Source organism: Triticum urartu, chromosome 3A (assembly GCF_056163025.1).
Source record: "Triticum urartu cultivar PI428250 chromosome 3A, HENAU_Tu73, whole genome shotgun sequence".
Classification (NCBI taxonomy): domain Eukaryota; kingdom Viridiplantae; phylum Streptophyta; class Magnoliopsida; order Poales; family Poaceae; genus Triticum; species Triticum urartu.
The window spans coordinates 253,913,329-253,930,809 of NC_141875.1; positions in this window are offsets into that span (position 1 = coordinate 253,913,329).

The window sequence follows — 17,481 nt, forward strand, 5'->3', positions numbered from 1 at the left end:
TTCACCATGTGGCTCGGGAAAACAATCAGGCGGCGGATATCCTCGCCCACATCGGCGCAAAACGCAATGCGGTCCCCCCCCCCAACATATTTTTGGAGAGGTTGCTTAAGACATCGGTGGTACGGGAAGGGGACACGGGTAACAATAGTCCGGACCCGGCCAAAATGCCCGATACCGAACACTCTGACATAATCGGAGGCTCTGCCACCAAAATAACACCTTCAGCCCACGTAATAATGGCCGTCATCGCCCCGTGGACAGAACCATTCCTGGCCTACCTAACTAGGCAGGAACTTCCCGAGGACCAAAATGAGGCACGCTCGGCGATCTAAAGCCTACAGGGTCCACGAGGGAGAGCTGTATAAGAAAAGCACTACCGGAGTCCTTCAAAGGTGCATCTCCGAAGAGGAAGGGCGGAAGCTTTTGGCAGAAATTCACGCCGGACTCGGCGGCCACCACGCCGCAGCCCGGGCCCTTGTAAGCAAGGCCTTCCGTACAGGTTTTTATTGGCCGACGGCTCGGGCAGACGCACAGGACTTAGTCCAACGCTGCGCCGATTGCCAGCTTTTTGCAAACCAAAGCCATATGCCACCCACCGCCCTCCAAACAATCCCCATTACCTGGCCTTTCGCGGTCTGGGGGCTTGACATGGTTGGACCCCTTAAAGGGGGAACCCATAAGAAAAAATACTTACTGGTCATGGTGGATAAATTCACCAAATGGATAGAAGCCAAACCTGTTAAAACAGCCGAATACGGACCGGTGATAGACTTCATATCCGGGGTTGTACACCGTTATGGCGTCCCACACAACATCATCACTGACAATGGCACAAACTTCACAGCCAGCGAGGTAAAACTCTGGTGCAGCAACATGGGCATCAAGCTCAATTATGCTTCCGTCTATCACCCACAAACCAACGGCCAAGTTGAGCGAGCAAATGGTCTTATCATGAGCGGCATTAAACCCAGATTAGGGCGGTCCTTAACGGAGTCTAACACGCACTGGGTAGAGGAGCTTGACTCCGTACTCTGGGGGTTGCGGACCACGCCGAATCGTAGTACCAGATATACACCCTACTTTATGGTGTACGGCGCAGAGGCAGTTCTGCCCTGCGACATAATTCATGACTCACCTCGAGTGCGCATGTACGAAGAAAGAGAAGCCGAGCTCGATCGGCAGGACAGTCTGGACACCCTGGAGGAGGAGCGCGATGTGGCAAAAGCCCGTTCCGCATTCTATCAGCAACAGGCTCGCAGATACCAAAGTGGAGAAGTACGGGCCAAAACTTATAACGTTGGTGAGTTAGTTCTACGCCTGCCAGAGAAGAAAAAGACCAAGCTCGAGCCCAAATGGGAAGGTCCCTTCATTATCGACCAAGTTCTGACCGGTGGAGCGTACTGTCTGCGGGATGCATCGAATAATCGACTTGAGCCGAACCCATGGAACGCAGCCAGGCTCCGAAGATTCTACGCCCAGCGCCGGACTCTATGTTCATCTCCTTCCTCTGTCCATTTTTTGAATATATATTATCTGTCTTTTTTCTCTTTCTTTCTTTTATTCTTTCTCAAGGCCTTCAAGGGCCAACTTGTGCCTCGCTTGCACACTATAGATGCGCTAACCGCGCTCATTTTACCTGGGGGCTTCTTACACAGAAGCTTAATTATCTATCTGGGCTTCATGCCCAGCACATGTGTTATTCTTCCGCATGTACCTTTTCTTCGCCATTATATGCATCGATATGACTTAAGTTTTGGCCAAGCTGGGTTTCCTGGCTCTTGTATTTATGCCCTACGTTCCTGTTAATTCGGCTAGGGCATAAGGGGAGCACCTCTACGATTGTTACTACCGGGTCAGCCGGATGTGTACCTCAGACTGGGTGAAGCCGAAAGCTAGCATTCTTAAGAGAATATTCGGTCGGTGAACAAAAGATGATTTTTATTTATTTTCCATATGTGCCCCCAGATGTTTTTTCCTGCGTTTCCTCTCGCAGTCCAGATATGCACTTTAGGGCATGCGTACCCAGGGAAAGGAACCCTTAACGAAACTATTCTCCCTGGAAGATGTTTCTTACTACCCATGTAATATAACATAACTAGTATGGCACTTGTCTGTTCAAGCACTAATGACCCCTACACCTGGTCTCCACGCATACCCCGGTCTTATATAACTGAGCGGGTATTCGGATACACTCCGGACTATCGGGTCCCGAGGTTGAAGCAAAAAGGTCCGCCATGACAAATGATCTACAATCTGGCTAGAAGGCATTATACATGTCACTTTAATTACATAGTCATGTAGACTGACTAAATTCCTCTTCTATACCATCCAACAGGCGATCTAGTCTACAATCCTGTTGGGAATACTTTGCGGCTAATTCTACTTGCCCATAGACTAAGCTAACGGGGATCTCTTTCCCGTCGGGCCCCACAGGTCCGACCTCGGCCATGTGATTTGGGTCAGCCTTGGTATACCGCGTCTTCACCATCGCCCAGGCTTCCCTGGCACCTTGACGGCAGGCAGATATCTTCCATAATCGGAAGCGCCATCGTGCTCCCTTGAGCTTCTCCACAAGCTCTCCAATGCCTTCTGGCAGGGAGACGGATGGCCACAAGGCTTGGGCAATACCTTGCATCACCTGCCGAACTTGTTCATGCAGTTGTGAGAGTTCGGATAGAAGATCACCCGCAGACCCGGGCATCTCCTCCGCGGGACAACCCGTCAGCATACCTGCAGACATAACTCTGTTAGCCGGCTTCTCCGTCGTCCCCTTTATTAAGGGTTCGTTCAAGCACTTACTGAAAATGCCGCGTCGAAGCCGCTTATTCTCCTTCTTGGAGTCCGCAAGCTAGGCTCGAATATCTTTCAGTTCCACGCTCAGCTTGGTATTGGCGTCTTGGAGATTGTTTTTCTCCTGCCTGACCTCAGTCAGCACGCGTTCGCCAGCCCTTAGCTGTCGTACAGCATGCTACTCCTCCGGATTCTCTCCGGATTCATCTGCAATATCTATTATTAGATCTGCAGCCATGTCGCACGCTATATGGTACCTATCATTCTTTGAAAGAAATATTACCAGCTAGGGCCTTTTTAGGTTCCTTCAATGCGGCAATAGCAGCCCGAAGTTGGGCCTTGCATTCCTCCAGCTCCTGTGACAGTCGACTATTCTTCTCTGTAAGAACCTGCACAATAAGATGATCCTTAAATCAGTTCTGCTAACTGTTTCAAGTCTCAGGGGCTACTGATACATATAATCGTCAGATGTGCTTACCCGTACATCCTTTACATACTGGTTCGTGGCTCTCGCTAGACCATTTTGAGCAGCACGGAGGTACGCCTCTCCAGAATTGAAGGCATGAAATGCCTCTGGTGAGAAGCAAGCGTCGCGGAGTACGGCCCGGCGACGCCTATGATTCATGGCGCTCTCCACTTCTGAATTTGTAGCGGATAGCCTATCTGCATCCTCTGTAGGGGGAGTATCCGGCGTCCGCCCCATGTCGGCTTCCGCCTCTATGTCCGGTCCTGGAGCCCGACTGGTGGAAGCGTGATCGGCAGCCTCACCGGACATATTCCGGCAAGCGTTTTTCTGTTAAAGAAACATGGACGTCATTACATTTCAAGAAAGACGACAACCACGGAGCGGGGTTTTTGTCATACCTCTGCGCTAATGTCTCCATCCTAACCGCCTTCCTTTTTGGCCTGCCCGGCCTCGGTGCCTCTTGTTGGCGAGTTGCTGCGGGTTCGGCATGGTGTCCCGAATGCCTTCCCTGTAAAAACACCATATGTATATGGTAGGCGAAGTGTCTAAAAGGGGATCCTAGTTTTTGGAGTTGGGATTTTTGGTTTTTCTTACGTGTGACGCAGGAAGCGGTCCGGGATAGTCGGACGTAATGGCCACCATGGCGTCATCACAGCTTAATTGATAGAATTGCCAGTCTATCAGCTCCACGAATATGTCCGGATCTTCTTCGAGTCTGGGACCGAGGGCCTGGTCAGGGTCCTCTGGTTGTGGAGATGGGCTGCTGACCTCCCTTATGGCTTTTCGCAGTTCCTGCCGCAAAATGGCAAGGTGAGTACCTACGACAAAGAATGCGGGAAGAATGGGAGTAAGGAGATATAACTCACCCAGCTTGGAGGGTTGTACATGGAGAATCCATCCCATGGCTTGATGCGGATGAACTCCTCTTCCTCTCCCTTGAACAATTCGGACATAATTTTTGCTAAAGCGGCAGCGTTGTCCGAACCCTTATGCCCGCAACAGGTGGCGTCATCTTCCCCGTTAAAACACCACAAGGGGTGCCCTCGATATTGAAGTGGTTGCACTCCCCGCATTATGCATATTGACATAACCTCGATTACTGTCAATCCTGATTGAGCCAGCGCTTTAATCCAGTTCATCAGGTAAAGGACTTCTCCGTTGTCTTCCTCCTAGGGGCTCCGTGGGCGCCAACTTCGGCGTTTCGTCAGAGGAGCATTGCTGAACTCAGGAAGACCCCGCTGAACAAGGTACGGAAGGGGGACGTCCTCCATATAAAACCATTCTGAAGGCCAGTCTTCGGACGTCTTCTTCGGAGTACCGGACAGGTATCCGGTTTCAGCGATGCGCCATATTTCAGCTCCACCCACTTGATAAAGTGACCCCTTCTGTGTGTGAGGGACGAGGCAAAATAACCTTTTCCACAGCTCGAAATGGGCCTCGCAGCCCAGGAATAACTCGCAGAGGGCAACATACCCGGCGATGTGTAAAATGGAAGCAGGGGTAAAATTATGCAGTTGGAGGCCGTAAAACTCCAGGAGCCCGCAGGGGTAAAATAAGGGACAAGGCATACCCGCTCCCCCGTACAGGGGCTGGGGAAGCTCTCCGCTTGCTCCCCGCCATTGTAGGTGGCGAGTCTGGCTCGAACGGGCACCATATACGCTGGAGGGAGAAATCCCTTAGTCTGCAGTTCGACTAATCGATTGTGTGGGACTGAACACCTCTCCCAATCACCAGGCTTAGGGCTACGGGGGCGGGAGGAGGAGCTGTGGAGGTCGGCCATGCTGTAGTGGATCTTTCCGAAGCACGCTCCGATGGATTCTCGCTGGGGGGATGGTATGGATTGGATCTAAGAATCCCCATCCCTTTAATAGACAATTTATTTATCTGGCTAGGGGGCGAATGTAAAAATGCCCTGGCGCCTCGCATTCATCTGACGCGTGGAAGATAGCCCTTATTGGGCGCAGAAGCCAAGAGGTTCAACATTTATGGGACCGAACACTGCTTAACAAACGTTCGAAATTTGGAGAACAACCCGCCTTGCAATGCCGAAGACAACACTGCGCGCCGGACTCATCGTCATTGAAGCCTGGTTCGGGGGCTACTGAGGGAGTCCTGGATTAGGGGGTATCCAGACATCCGGATTATATCCTTTGGCCGGACTGTTGGACCATGAAGATACAAGATTGAAGACTTCGTCCAGTGTCCGGATGGGACTCTACTTGGCGTGGAAGGCAAGCTAGGCAATACGGATATGTATATCTCCTCCTTTGTAACCGACCTTGTGTAACCCTGGCCCCCTCCGGTGTCTATATAAACCGGAGGGTGTTAGTCCGTAGGACAACATACAATCATACCATAGGCTAGCTTCTAGGGTTTAGCCTCTCTGATCTCGTGGTAGATCAACTCTTGTAATACCCATATTATCAAGTATAATCAAGCAGGACGTAGGGTTTTACCTCCATCAAGAGGGCCCGAACCTGGGTAAAACATTGTGTCCCCTGCCTCCTATTACCACCCACCTTAGACGCACATTTCGGGACCCCCTACCCGAGATCCGCCGGTTTTGACACCGACAGGGAGACCTATTTATAGGTAGAGGGAGCTTGGAGAGTCCAAATGAGGTGCGGTTTTCGGCCACGCGATCATGATCGAACGACCGAGAGGATGGAGGGGGTTTAGCTGGGTTTTGGGCCACTTTGGAGGGGTGTTGGGCTGCAACACACACGAGGCCTTTACGGTTCCTCGGTTAACCGTTGGAGTATCAAACAAACTCCAAATGGCACGAAACTTGACAGGCGGTCTACCAGTAGTATACCAAGGCCGCTTGGAAAGTCTAGGTCCAATCCGAGAACGTTTAACACCCGCACACGAAAAGAGGCAAAAGGGGACGCCGGAGGACATAGGAGTGCCGGAATGCAAAACGGACAACGGGGAAAATGCTCGGATGCATGAGACGAACAAGTATGCAAATGCGATGCACATGATGACATGATATGAGATGCATGACAAGGACAAAAGCAAAACGAAGACAAAACCCAACCACGAGGGAATATCATAACTTAGTGCCAAAAATGGCAAGAGTTGGAATACAAATATGGCAAGTTACATACGGGGTGTTACAACACTCCACCAGTACGAAAGTATCTCGTCCCGAGATCTAGGACTGGAAAAACTCCGGATATTCGGAACGGAGGTGGTCCTCGCGTTCCCAGGTGGCTTCACGGTGTGAATGATGTGACCACTTGTCACATCCCTAGCTTATGGTATTGCCTGGTGTTTTGCATCTTGTTGCATCATGTTTAAATTCTGTTTAAGTTGAAATGGGGATGTTCAAACCCTAGCACCAAATGGAACTCAACTAGGTTCAATCCAAAATCTTTTTCAAAGAACCCAAAATGCCCTTTGAAAATGTTCATGATTTCTGATAAAGGTGAAAACCTCTGCCAAAAATGATGAATATATTTCCAAGACATTCTGGGTCTTTGAATTAACTCATATCGTATTTGAATTGGAACATTTAAATCCTATAAATATTTTTAAATGCTCTAATAATTCTAAAACTAGTTTTGAGTTGTTGGAAATAATCCAAACACTGCCCACCATTATTTTCAGGATTTTACAAAATGGATTAGTATTTTTACTAATTCAAAACAGAATAAAAGAAAATAGAAAACAAAAGGAGAAGATGGAGAGGGAACTAACCTGGGCCACCTACCTGTGTTACCTGGTAGCCCAGCCCACCTGGCTGGCCCACCGAGGGCAGGGGCGTCTTCTTCCTCCTGCCAGAAGGCAGAGGAGAAGACACCCATGGCGCCGCGGCGTGCCACGCCGGCAGATGCCTGCCTGGCTGCCCCCTCGTCGCCCTGGACTCCCTCCGCGATGCCACGCACTCCCTCTCGACCCCCTCGCTCTCTCCCTGGACCCCCTCCCCCTCCTCTGCTCTCTCCCGCAGCACCACCGAGCGAAGCTCGCCGCCGCGCTCACTGCCACCGCAGCCACAACCATCCCCGAACCCCTCCGACACAACCCTAAGCTCCGAAACGACATCATAGTCCTCCCCAACGAGCCACACGACGTCGGACGCCCTGGAGCGCCCTCACCGACACCATCTTCGTCCTCTGCACCGACGGTCGCCGTCGACCGATTCGTCATCACCAAGCCGTCCCCGAGCATGCTGGGATCACCGACGACCTCGCCGTGAACTCCTCTACCGAACCCCCCTTCCCCGTGCTCGATAACCTAGCTTAGCCCCCATCTCTGTCGATGCCGAGACCTCGTCGGCGCTGCTCATGTTGCCGCCGTCGTTTTAGCTCGCCTCCGTCCAAGATGAGCACGTCACTGCGCTCAGGAAGCGACCAGGAGCCTAACGCACACGCTAACTTGCCCTCCCGTGCCCCACAGCGCCAACAACGCACTCACCCGAACTCCGGCGCCGCCGCGAGCTCACTTCCGGCGAGCTCCGACCACCCCACGACCTCCCACCTGCTCCGTTGGATGCGCGGGCGCACGGGCTACCTCCTGGTGCCTTTCTCCGCCGCTCCCATGGCCTCCCAGTGTGTTTCCGCCGTGGCCAGAGGTCACCGGCGACTAACTCCGGTGGGCTGACGTGTCCGACTTAATTAGCCACTAACCACCCTGTTTAGTTTAACACTAGACACTGACATGTGGGCCCTGCCACTAACAGAATTAGTTTAGGATTAATCTAATATCAAATAACCCTGTTCAACCTCCTATGTCACTGACGTGCGGGTCCCTGCCATCAGGTTTGACTTGGACCCTCTCCGTTGACCTGCTGACGTCACACCGACGTCATGCTGACGCAGTAAGTCATTTTTTGGATTTAAAATAATCCAAAAAATTCCAGAAAATGTCTAAAACTTCTAAAAATCGTAAAAAATAATCTATAGCTCAGAATGAAATAATTTATATATGAAAAATGATCAGAAAAATTCAATCTATCCATCCGTACCATTTTCGTGCATGTTTGAACAACTTAACCTCACTGTTTAGTCCAAAACATGATAATGCACTATTTGAATTCATAGTTTGAATTTGAATTTGAACCTTGAGTTCAAATCAACCCAAACCTTTATGTTACTAGTTGCATTAGCTCAAATCACAACATATTGTCATGTCATGATCATGCATCATATTGTGCATTGCATTAATTGTGCTCTTCCATGTTTGCCGGTAATTGTCCCCTCTCGGTAGACGCTGCTCCGACGCTGTGATCGTTGACACTGATGAAGACTCAATGTTATCTTCAGAAGTGCCAGGCAAGCAAAAACCCCTTGTTCATTCCGATACAATCCCACTCTCTCGCTCCTGCTCTCTTTTACTGCATTAGGACAACAACGTTTCAACTGTTACATGTTGCGGTAGCTGAACTCCTTTCCTCTGCATGACCTATCATTGCCACAGTAAATAGATGAAACCCACTAGCATGAGTAGGAGTTGTTTGAGCCCTGATGTGCCTACTCATTAATGTTTGTTTGTCATGCCTGCTACTGCTTAGAGTTGAGTCAGGTCTGATTCATCGAGGATGAATTGGAATGTGGTGAACATGTCCTACTGTTGAGAGCTAAGTGTGTGAACACGATTTGGTAAAGGTAGCAGTGAGAGGCCATGTAGGAGTACATGGTGGGTTGTCTCATTGCAGCCATTCTTAGGAACTGAGTTCCGTTTTTGTGATCCATGAACAGTTACTACCACACATTGGGTTCCGGTAACTCGGCCCCTCTCGGCTTATTAATCAACTCGATCTCTATCCAGGAGTTGCAACTAGTTTCTGGTGTTTGTAGGTAGTGTTAGTAGTCAACCAAGTGGCACCCGGTACAGGTGGGCTTGGGACAGACTAGGCACAGTGGCACGGTGTACCAAGTGGCACCCGGATGGTGGGCTTGGGAACCCTGCACACATCGTTTGGGGCCGTGAGCGACACCCCGGCCGGATCTCCTTGCGGATGGAACCCGAATAGGCGATAAACCTGGACTAGAGACTTGTTGGTTAGTCAAGTCGTGGCCGACACCCTCGCCTGGCTTCCGCTTGAAGGTTGCCGAGGTACATGACGTGTACAGGGCGATAAGTGGCGAGAGCGTTTGTGAAGAAGTACACCCCTGCAGGGTTATCATTATCTATTCGAATAGCCGGATTCCTCGGATATGGAAACTTGGACCCCTTGCATAGTTCATAGACAAGTGAAAGTGGATACTCTAAAATGCGCAAGATAAGCGTGAGTGCTATGGATGGCATTCTCGTAGGGAGACGAGAGCGGATCCATAGTGGTGTATTGATATGGTGAATATGTGGACTCGTGTGCGCCACCTCAAAAGAGTTACTTGCAGTCGTAGTTCAGGATAGCCACCGAGTCAAAGCTGGCTTGTTGCAGTTAAACTCCACCATCCCTTCGTTGATAATGATGCACATGTAGTTAGTTCTGATGTAAGTCTTGCTGAGTACATTTGTACTCACGTTTGCTTAATTTATGTTTTTGCAGAGAGACTTCAGTCTCGCTAGTAGTTCCACGTGGACTTCGACGTTTAGCCTGTTACCTCAGCTACGATCTTGTACCCTTGGGAGGGTCTAGTAGATAGTCAGGCTCCTCAGCCTTCTTCATTTTTAGTTGTCTGTACTCAGACAAGTTAAGCTTCCGCATGTGCTTTGACTTGTATGCTCTGAATGTTGGGTCATGAGACCCATGTTTGTAATATCTCGCTCCTCGGAGCCTAATGAATAAATACTTGAGTCATAAAGTTATGTTGGGATGCCATGTTGTATTTACACATATCGAGCATATTGTGTGTATGATTGAAATGCTTGGTATGTGTGGGATCCGACAACCTAGTTGTTTATCCTTGGTAGCCTCTCTTATGGGGAAATGTAGTCTTGTGCTTCCATGAGCCATAGTAGTCCGCTACAGCCCGGTTCACCGGAGTCCTGCTAGCCCAGCACTACTGCTCCGGAGCACTTGACTGGCTGGTATGTGATTCACTTCGTTCCTGTGTCTGTCCCTTCGGGGAAATGTCACGCGGTGACATCCGGAGTCCTGCCTAGCCTGCTACAGCCCGGGTTCCCGGAGTCCTGTTAGCCCAGTGCTATAGCCCGGATTCACACGCTGCTGACTGACATGCTCGATGTTGATTCATGTATGCCTCTCCCCGTAAGTTAGTGCCACTTTGGGTTCACGACTAGTCATGTCGGCCCGGGTTCTCTGTCATATGGATGCTAGAGACACTATCATATACGTGAGCCAAAAGGCGCAAACGGTCCCGGGCCATGGTAAGGCGACACCCGTGGGAATACCATGCGTGAGGCCGCAAAGTGATATGAGGTGTTACAGGCTAGATCGGTGTGACTTAGAATCGGGGTCCTGACAGCTTTGGTATCAGAGCCTGACTGCTTGTAGGATTACCAAGCCAAGCTGGTCAAAGTCGTGTCTAGAAATGCTTTAGTTATGTAAGGGAATTGATTGTGGAAGGGAACGTAAGGCTCTTTTTACTCCTTATCCTCATGACCTTCTGATCTGAGTCATCTTATCTTTTTTATGGGGTTAAGAACTAGGCTTCTCTTCTATCTCTCAGGATGACATGTTACTAAACTGTAGTTGCCTAGGATTGTTGAGTTCAAGCCTCGGTTCAGTTCCTACTACTTCCATATGATCATAGCTGGCCTCAGAACCTTGATATTGTGATGTTGAGTGGTTATGCCACCATTTTGCTGGATGTCTCAAATCATTTTGAGCATTTACAACCGTTATGCTGTCCGAGTCATCCCAGGTTTCTAAACAGTATGATGCATTTGCAAATCTCTTTATCCATTTCCGATGTCCTTTTGGGCCAGATTAAGCACACTAATCGGTCCGTTGAGGTACTCCATTGCCTTGACATATATGTTGGAGCTAGTATTATGACCCTAGGCATTCTAGCGAACCACCCACTAATCTAGCAATGCTTTATATCCCCAGTGTGAAAATTCTAGCCACCTTTCTTGAAAGCATCCCGCGATGCTACTTAGTAGTAGGTATTCTACTCCTGGGTTTCTGAACCCTAGATTCACCCTACTTACTTCATGTTGATAGTGTTGCTAGTTCCTTTAAGATATTAGTAACCTTTGCGATAGTCCTCGAGGTCCGTGGTATTTCCTTCTTCAAAATACCATGAACCATTAAGGCAGAAGTTCTTTGAACCAAAAGATCACCATTAGAGTACTCCTAAGGAGTTCTCCACCCATAATTGTGATTCTGCCAGTTCTACCTTTCTGCATGGGTTATCCGGAAGAAATATGTTGAACTCGTTTGACATACTAATCTATGCATCCACAACTCAGAAAGTTATATGTTCCTTTGAGTTGTCCCCCTTCAGTTATATTCCGACCTTCACCTATCAATTGATAGTCAGGAGTAGTCGTGCACTCGTGTTATCGATGCCTATTACTCTTGTGGTTCGTCAAGCCATTCTATTCCAGAATGACTAGGAGAAACAAACTCCAGTACCTCATCCATATCCAGGATTGGGTCAAAGCAATTGTAATCCGCAAATCAAATGCCAATCTAGCTTTTGATTCTGTTCTACCTTGGAGTATTACCATCTTTATATCAAGAATGTCATGGAAATTGCACACCATCCTATGAACTCTTGATACAGTGATACTTCTTGCCATCATTATTCATTCCTTGGTCACCATGTTATTGTAACTGGAACGCCGACAAGTGAATTGTGATGTGTGAAATCAATACTCCTAGCAACCACGTTGCTTGGTAGTTAATGGACAACAATCTCATTCTTAGCGTGTTGGTTATTCAATCATCATCCTAGGATTGATCGTGTTACCTAGTCCATTTTTCCTGGTGCACTCTTCGGTCAACGAGTTAGGATTGTATCAATCCCTCGCTCTTCCTGATCATATCGTCTTGCCCTGAAAAACAAGATTGTTCTCGAGCTTAGTAACATATCGGTGGTTCGTGATTTTCTAGATATCTTCACGGAAGTATCACTAGGTCGTCCCCTGACCGATATGTGGAGTTCATGATCAAGTTGGTTTCTTGTAAACTAGCCATTCTCCAAGAATCTGTGTTGGATACCCCTGAGCTAGTTGGTTAAGCTAAACAACAACTTGGAGAGTTGGAAGATAAAAGCTTGTCTGACTTAATTCATCTCTAAGGGATATCCTTGTGTTTGTGTGTGTTAATTGAAGAAAGACAATATCTTCATCAATTGGTCCTCGTGATAAGTTATTGGATCTATTGTCTTGTCCAAACTTTGATTTGAGTGTGGGCTATCCTCAAATCAAATCAGAACCGACGATGTTCATAATGTTGTCTTACTCGCGGTTGTCGAGCATACACCATTATATCTTTTGGGTCTGACCAATGCTATTACTTTGTTCACATGGTTATGGAATTCCATCTATATGGAAATCTTGATAAATTGTTGTTGAGCCCATTGACAACATTTTCATCATCTCCATGATTCATGTTGAACATCCAGCTAGTGTTGGAAACTTCTAAAAAGCATTATCTTCATGTCCCGCTCATGAAGCATATGTTGGATGAAAGAAGTGAATTTCTTTGATTCACGCGCATTTGGTGCAAGTTGCCGCCGTGAGTTTGAGAAAGATTATTTTTGTTTCCTCTGGTACCATCCCAAGTCAGTCGTGCAGGTGCAAAGTATGCTATGGTTTGACAGGCTCGCTACCTCCATTCCATATGTATCTCCTAGTACACAAAGCCACTGATTGATTTGTTCAAGGATAAGAAGTTCAACTACTATTCCCGAAGGGCCCAGACGGACATGCACAAGACTTCGCTATTTCAATGATGGTTCCAATCTGAACCCGGTAGTGTTTTATTGTAAGACTACTATGTGATCATGCTTGTCTTGGACAGCATGTTCATAGGTTTGTAGCAGAACCAGCTCATGTTTTGGAGCTTGCTATCGTAGTTCATTTCTCGAGAATCTTGCAACACCATCTCATCGACTTATGTTGTAAACTTTCTTTTCAGACATGCTGAGTCTGAAGTATCCTATCACCAATCGGATCTGAATCTCAGGCACATATGATGGTTGGAACATTCCCAACATTTGCATTTTGTTCCCAGCTTGCACCGCCATTGTGCCAATTCCCCATGGGCTTCCCTTCTCGGTAGTTGCTGTCCAATATCATCTTCAAAAGTGGACTTACCATGAGTCCCATCCATTTCCGATGATAAGCAAAAATCATCCATTGCGTTGTCTTCAACAAGGTAGTCCACATCATCCATTCTAGTCCGGGTATGCCATTCCTCTGAACTTCACCAAATGATTGTTGGTGAATTGCCTTAGGCTGGTATAGAGAGTTTCAATGATCTCCGTATCAAAAGTAATTCTTTTTGCCACTTAAGGGAATAACTCTATGAGTCATCTCCCCTAAGATGTCTCGTTATGGTATCATGGGCAACTTAACTCCTCGCTACCTTGAAACCCCCTCACCATCTATTTAAGCATGGAATTGTTTCCTACCAAATCAAGCCACCACCTTCTATTTCCTATCACCCCGATGAGTGTCTCGTGTCTTAGCTCAAGAGATATTCCTACGTCTCATTCCGTGAGTTGATCCTGAGTTGTTCGATCTTCGAGAAGATCGATCCTTCTAGAGTTTCCGTTTCTCCTTCATGTCGTGTTGGACAAAGATCTCGAAGGCCAAGACGTCAAGATCATGTGGTAGAACGAATCAACATCTTCGATGAGGGCACTTGGATCATGAAGATCGTGCTAGCTTTGTATCCCCTCTGTCTTCTTACCTCACGTCTTGAATCTCGGGTCGAGATTCTTGTTTAGTGGGGGTGAGCTGTCACATCCCTAGATTATGGTATTGCCTGGTGTTTTGCATCTTGTTGCATCATGTTTAAATTCTGTTTAAGTTGAAATGGGGATGTTCAAACCCTAGCACCAAATGGAACTCAACTAGGTTCAATCCAAAATCTTTTTCAAAGAACCCAAAATGCCCTTTGAAAATGTTCATGATTTCTGATAAAGGTGAAAACCTCTGCCAAAATGATGAATATATTTCCAGGACATTCTAGATCTTTGAATTAACTCATATCGTATTTGAATTGGAGCATTTAAATCCTATAAATATTTTTAAATGCTCTAATAATTCTGAAACTAGTTTTGGGTTGTTGGAAATAATCCAAACACTGCCCACCATTATTTTCAGGATTTTACAAAATGGATTAGTATTTTTACTAATTCAAAACAGAATAAAAGAAAATAGAAAACAAAAAGAGAAGATGGAGAGGGAACTAACCTGGGCCACCTACCTGTGTTACCTGCAGGCCCAGCCCACCTGGCAGCCCAGCCACCTGGCCGGCCCACTGAGGGCAGGGGCGTCTTCTTCCTCCTGCTAGAAGGCAGAGGAGAAGACACCCACGTCGTCGCGGCGTGCCACACCGGCAGCTGCCTGCCTGGCTGCCCCCTTGTCGCCCTAGACTCCCTCTCGACCCCCACGCTCTCTCCCTGGACTCCCTCCCCCTCCTCTGCTCTCTCCTGCAGCACCACCGAGCGGAGCTCGCCGCGGCGCTCACCGCCACCGCGGCCACAGCCATCCCCGAACCCCTCCGACACAACCCTGAGCTCTGAAATGACGTCTTAGTCCTCCCCAACGAGCCACACGACGCCGGATGCCCTGGAGCGCCCTCACCGACACCATCTTCGTCCTCTGCACCGACAGTCGCCGTCGACCGATTCATCGTCACCAAGCCGTCCCCGAGCACGCTAGGATCACCGACGACCTTGCCGTGAGCTCCTCTACCGAACCTCCCTTCCCCGTGCTCGATAACCTAGCGTAGCCCCCATCTCTGTTGATGCCGAGACCTCGGCGGCGCTGGTCATGTCGCCGCCGTCGTTCTAGCTTGCCTCCGTCCAAGATGAGCACGTCACCGTGCTCAGGAAGCGACCAGGAGCCTAACGCACACGCTAACTTGCCCTCCCGTGCCCCACAGCGCCAACCCCGCACTCACCCGAACTACGGTGCCGCCGCGAGCTCACTTCCGGCGAGCTCCGACCACCCCGCGACCTCCCACCTGCTCCGTTGGATGCGCGGGCGCACGGGCTACCTCCTGGTGCCTTTCTCCGCCGCTCCCGTGGCGTCCCGGTGTGTTTCCGCCGTGGCCAGAGGTCACCGGCGACTAACTCCGGCGGGCTGACATGTCCAACTTAATTAGCCACTAACCACCCTGTTTTGTTTAACACTAGACACTGACATGTGGGCCCTGCCACTGACAGAATTAGTTTAGGATTAATCTAATATCAAATAACCCTGTTCAACCTCCTGTGTCACTGACGTGTGGGTCCCTGCCGTCAGGTTTGACTTGGAACCTCTCCGTTGACCTGCTGACGTCACACCGACGTCATGCTGACGCAATAAGTCATTTTTGGATTTAATATAATCCAGAAAATTCCAGAAAATGTCTAAAACTTCTAAAAATCGTAGAAAATAATCTATAGCTCAGAATGAAATAATTTATATATGAAAAATGATCAGAAAAATTCAATCTATCCATCCGTACCATTTTCATGCATGTTTGAACAACTTAACCTCACTGGTTAGTCCAAAACATGATAATGCACTATTTGAATTCATAGTTTGAATTTGCATTTGAACCTTGAGTTCAAATCAACCCAAACCTTTATGTTACTAGTTGCATTAGCTTAAATCACAACATATTGTCATGTCATGATCATGCATCATATTGTGCATTGCATTGATTGTGCTCTTCCTTGTTTGCCGGTAATTGTCCCCTCTCGGTAGACGCTGCTCCGACGCTGTGATCGTTGACACTGATGAAGACTCAATGTTATCTTCAGAAGTGCCAGGCAAGCAAAACCCCCTTGTTCATTCCGATATAATCCCACTCTCTCGCTCCTGCTCTCTTTTACTGCATTAGGACAACAACGTTTCAACTGTTACATGCTGCGGTAGCTGAACTCCTTTCCTCTGCATGACCTATCATTGCCACAGTAAATAGATGAAACCCACTAGCATGAGTAGGAATTGTTTGAGCCCTGATGTGCCTACTCATTCATGTTTGTTTGTCATGCCTGCTACTGCTTAGAGTTGAGTCAGGTCTGATTCATCGGGGATGAATTGGAATGTGGTGAACATGTCCTACTGTTGAGAGCTAAGTGTGTGAACACGATTTGGTAAAGGTAGCAGTGAGAGGCCATGTAGGAGTACATGGTGGGTTGTCTCATTGCAGCCATTCTTAGGAACTGAGTTCCGTTTTTGTGATCCATGAACAGTTACTACCACACATTGGGTTCCGGTAACTCGGCCCCTCTCGGCTTATTAATCAACTCGATCTCTATCCAGGAGTTGCAACTAGTTTCTGGTGTTTGTAGGTAGTGTTAGTAGTCTACCAAGTGGCACCCGGTACAGGTGGGCTTGGGACAGACTAGGCACAGTGGCACGGTGTACCAAGTGGCACCCGGATGGTGGGCTTGGGAACCCTGCACACATCATTTGGGGCTGTGAGCGACACCCCGGCCGGATCTCCTTGCGGATGGAACCCGAATAGGCGATAAACCTGGACTAGAGACTTGTTGGTTAGTCAGGTCATGGCCGACACCCTCGCCCGGCTTCCGCTTGAAGGTTGCCGAGGTACATGACGTGTACAGGGCGATAAGTGGCGAGAGCGTGTGTGAAGAAGTACACCCCTGCAGGGTTATCATTATCTATTCGAATAGCCGGATTCCTCAGATATGGAAACTTGGACCCCTTGCATAGTTCATAGACAAGTGAAAGTGGATACTCTAAAATGTGCAAGATAAGCGTGAGTGCTATGGATGGCATTCTCGTAGGGAGACGGGAGCGGATCCATAGTGGTGTATTGATATGGTGAATATGTGGACTCGTGTGCGCCACCTCAAAAGAGTTACTTGCAGTCGTAGTTCAGGATAGCCACCGAGTCAAAGCTGGCTTGCTGCAGTTAAACTCCACCATCCCTTCGTTGATAATGATGCACATGTAGTTAGTTCTGATGTAAGTCTTGCTGAGTACATTTGTACTCACGTTTGCTTAATTTATGTTTTTGCAAAGAGACTTCAGTCTCGCTAGTAGTTCCACGTGGACTTCGACGTTTAGCCTGTTACCTCAGCTACGATCTTGTACCCTTGGGAGGGTCTAGTAGATAGTCAGGCTCCTCAGCCTTCTTCATTTTTAGTTGTCTGTACTCAGACAAGTTAAGCTTC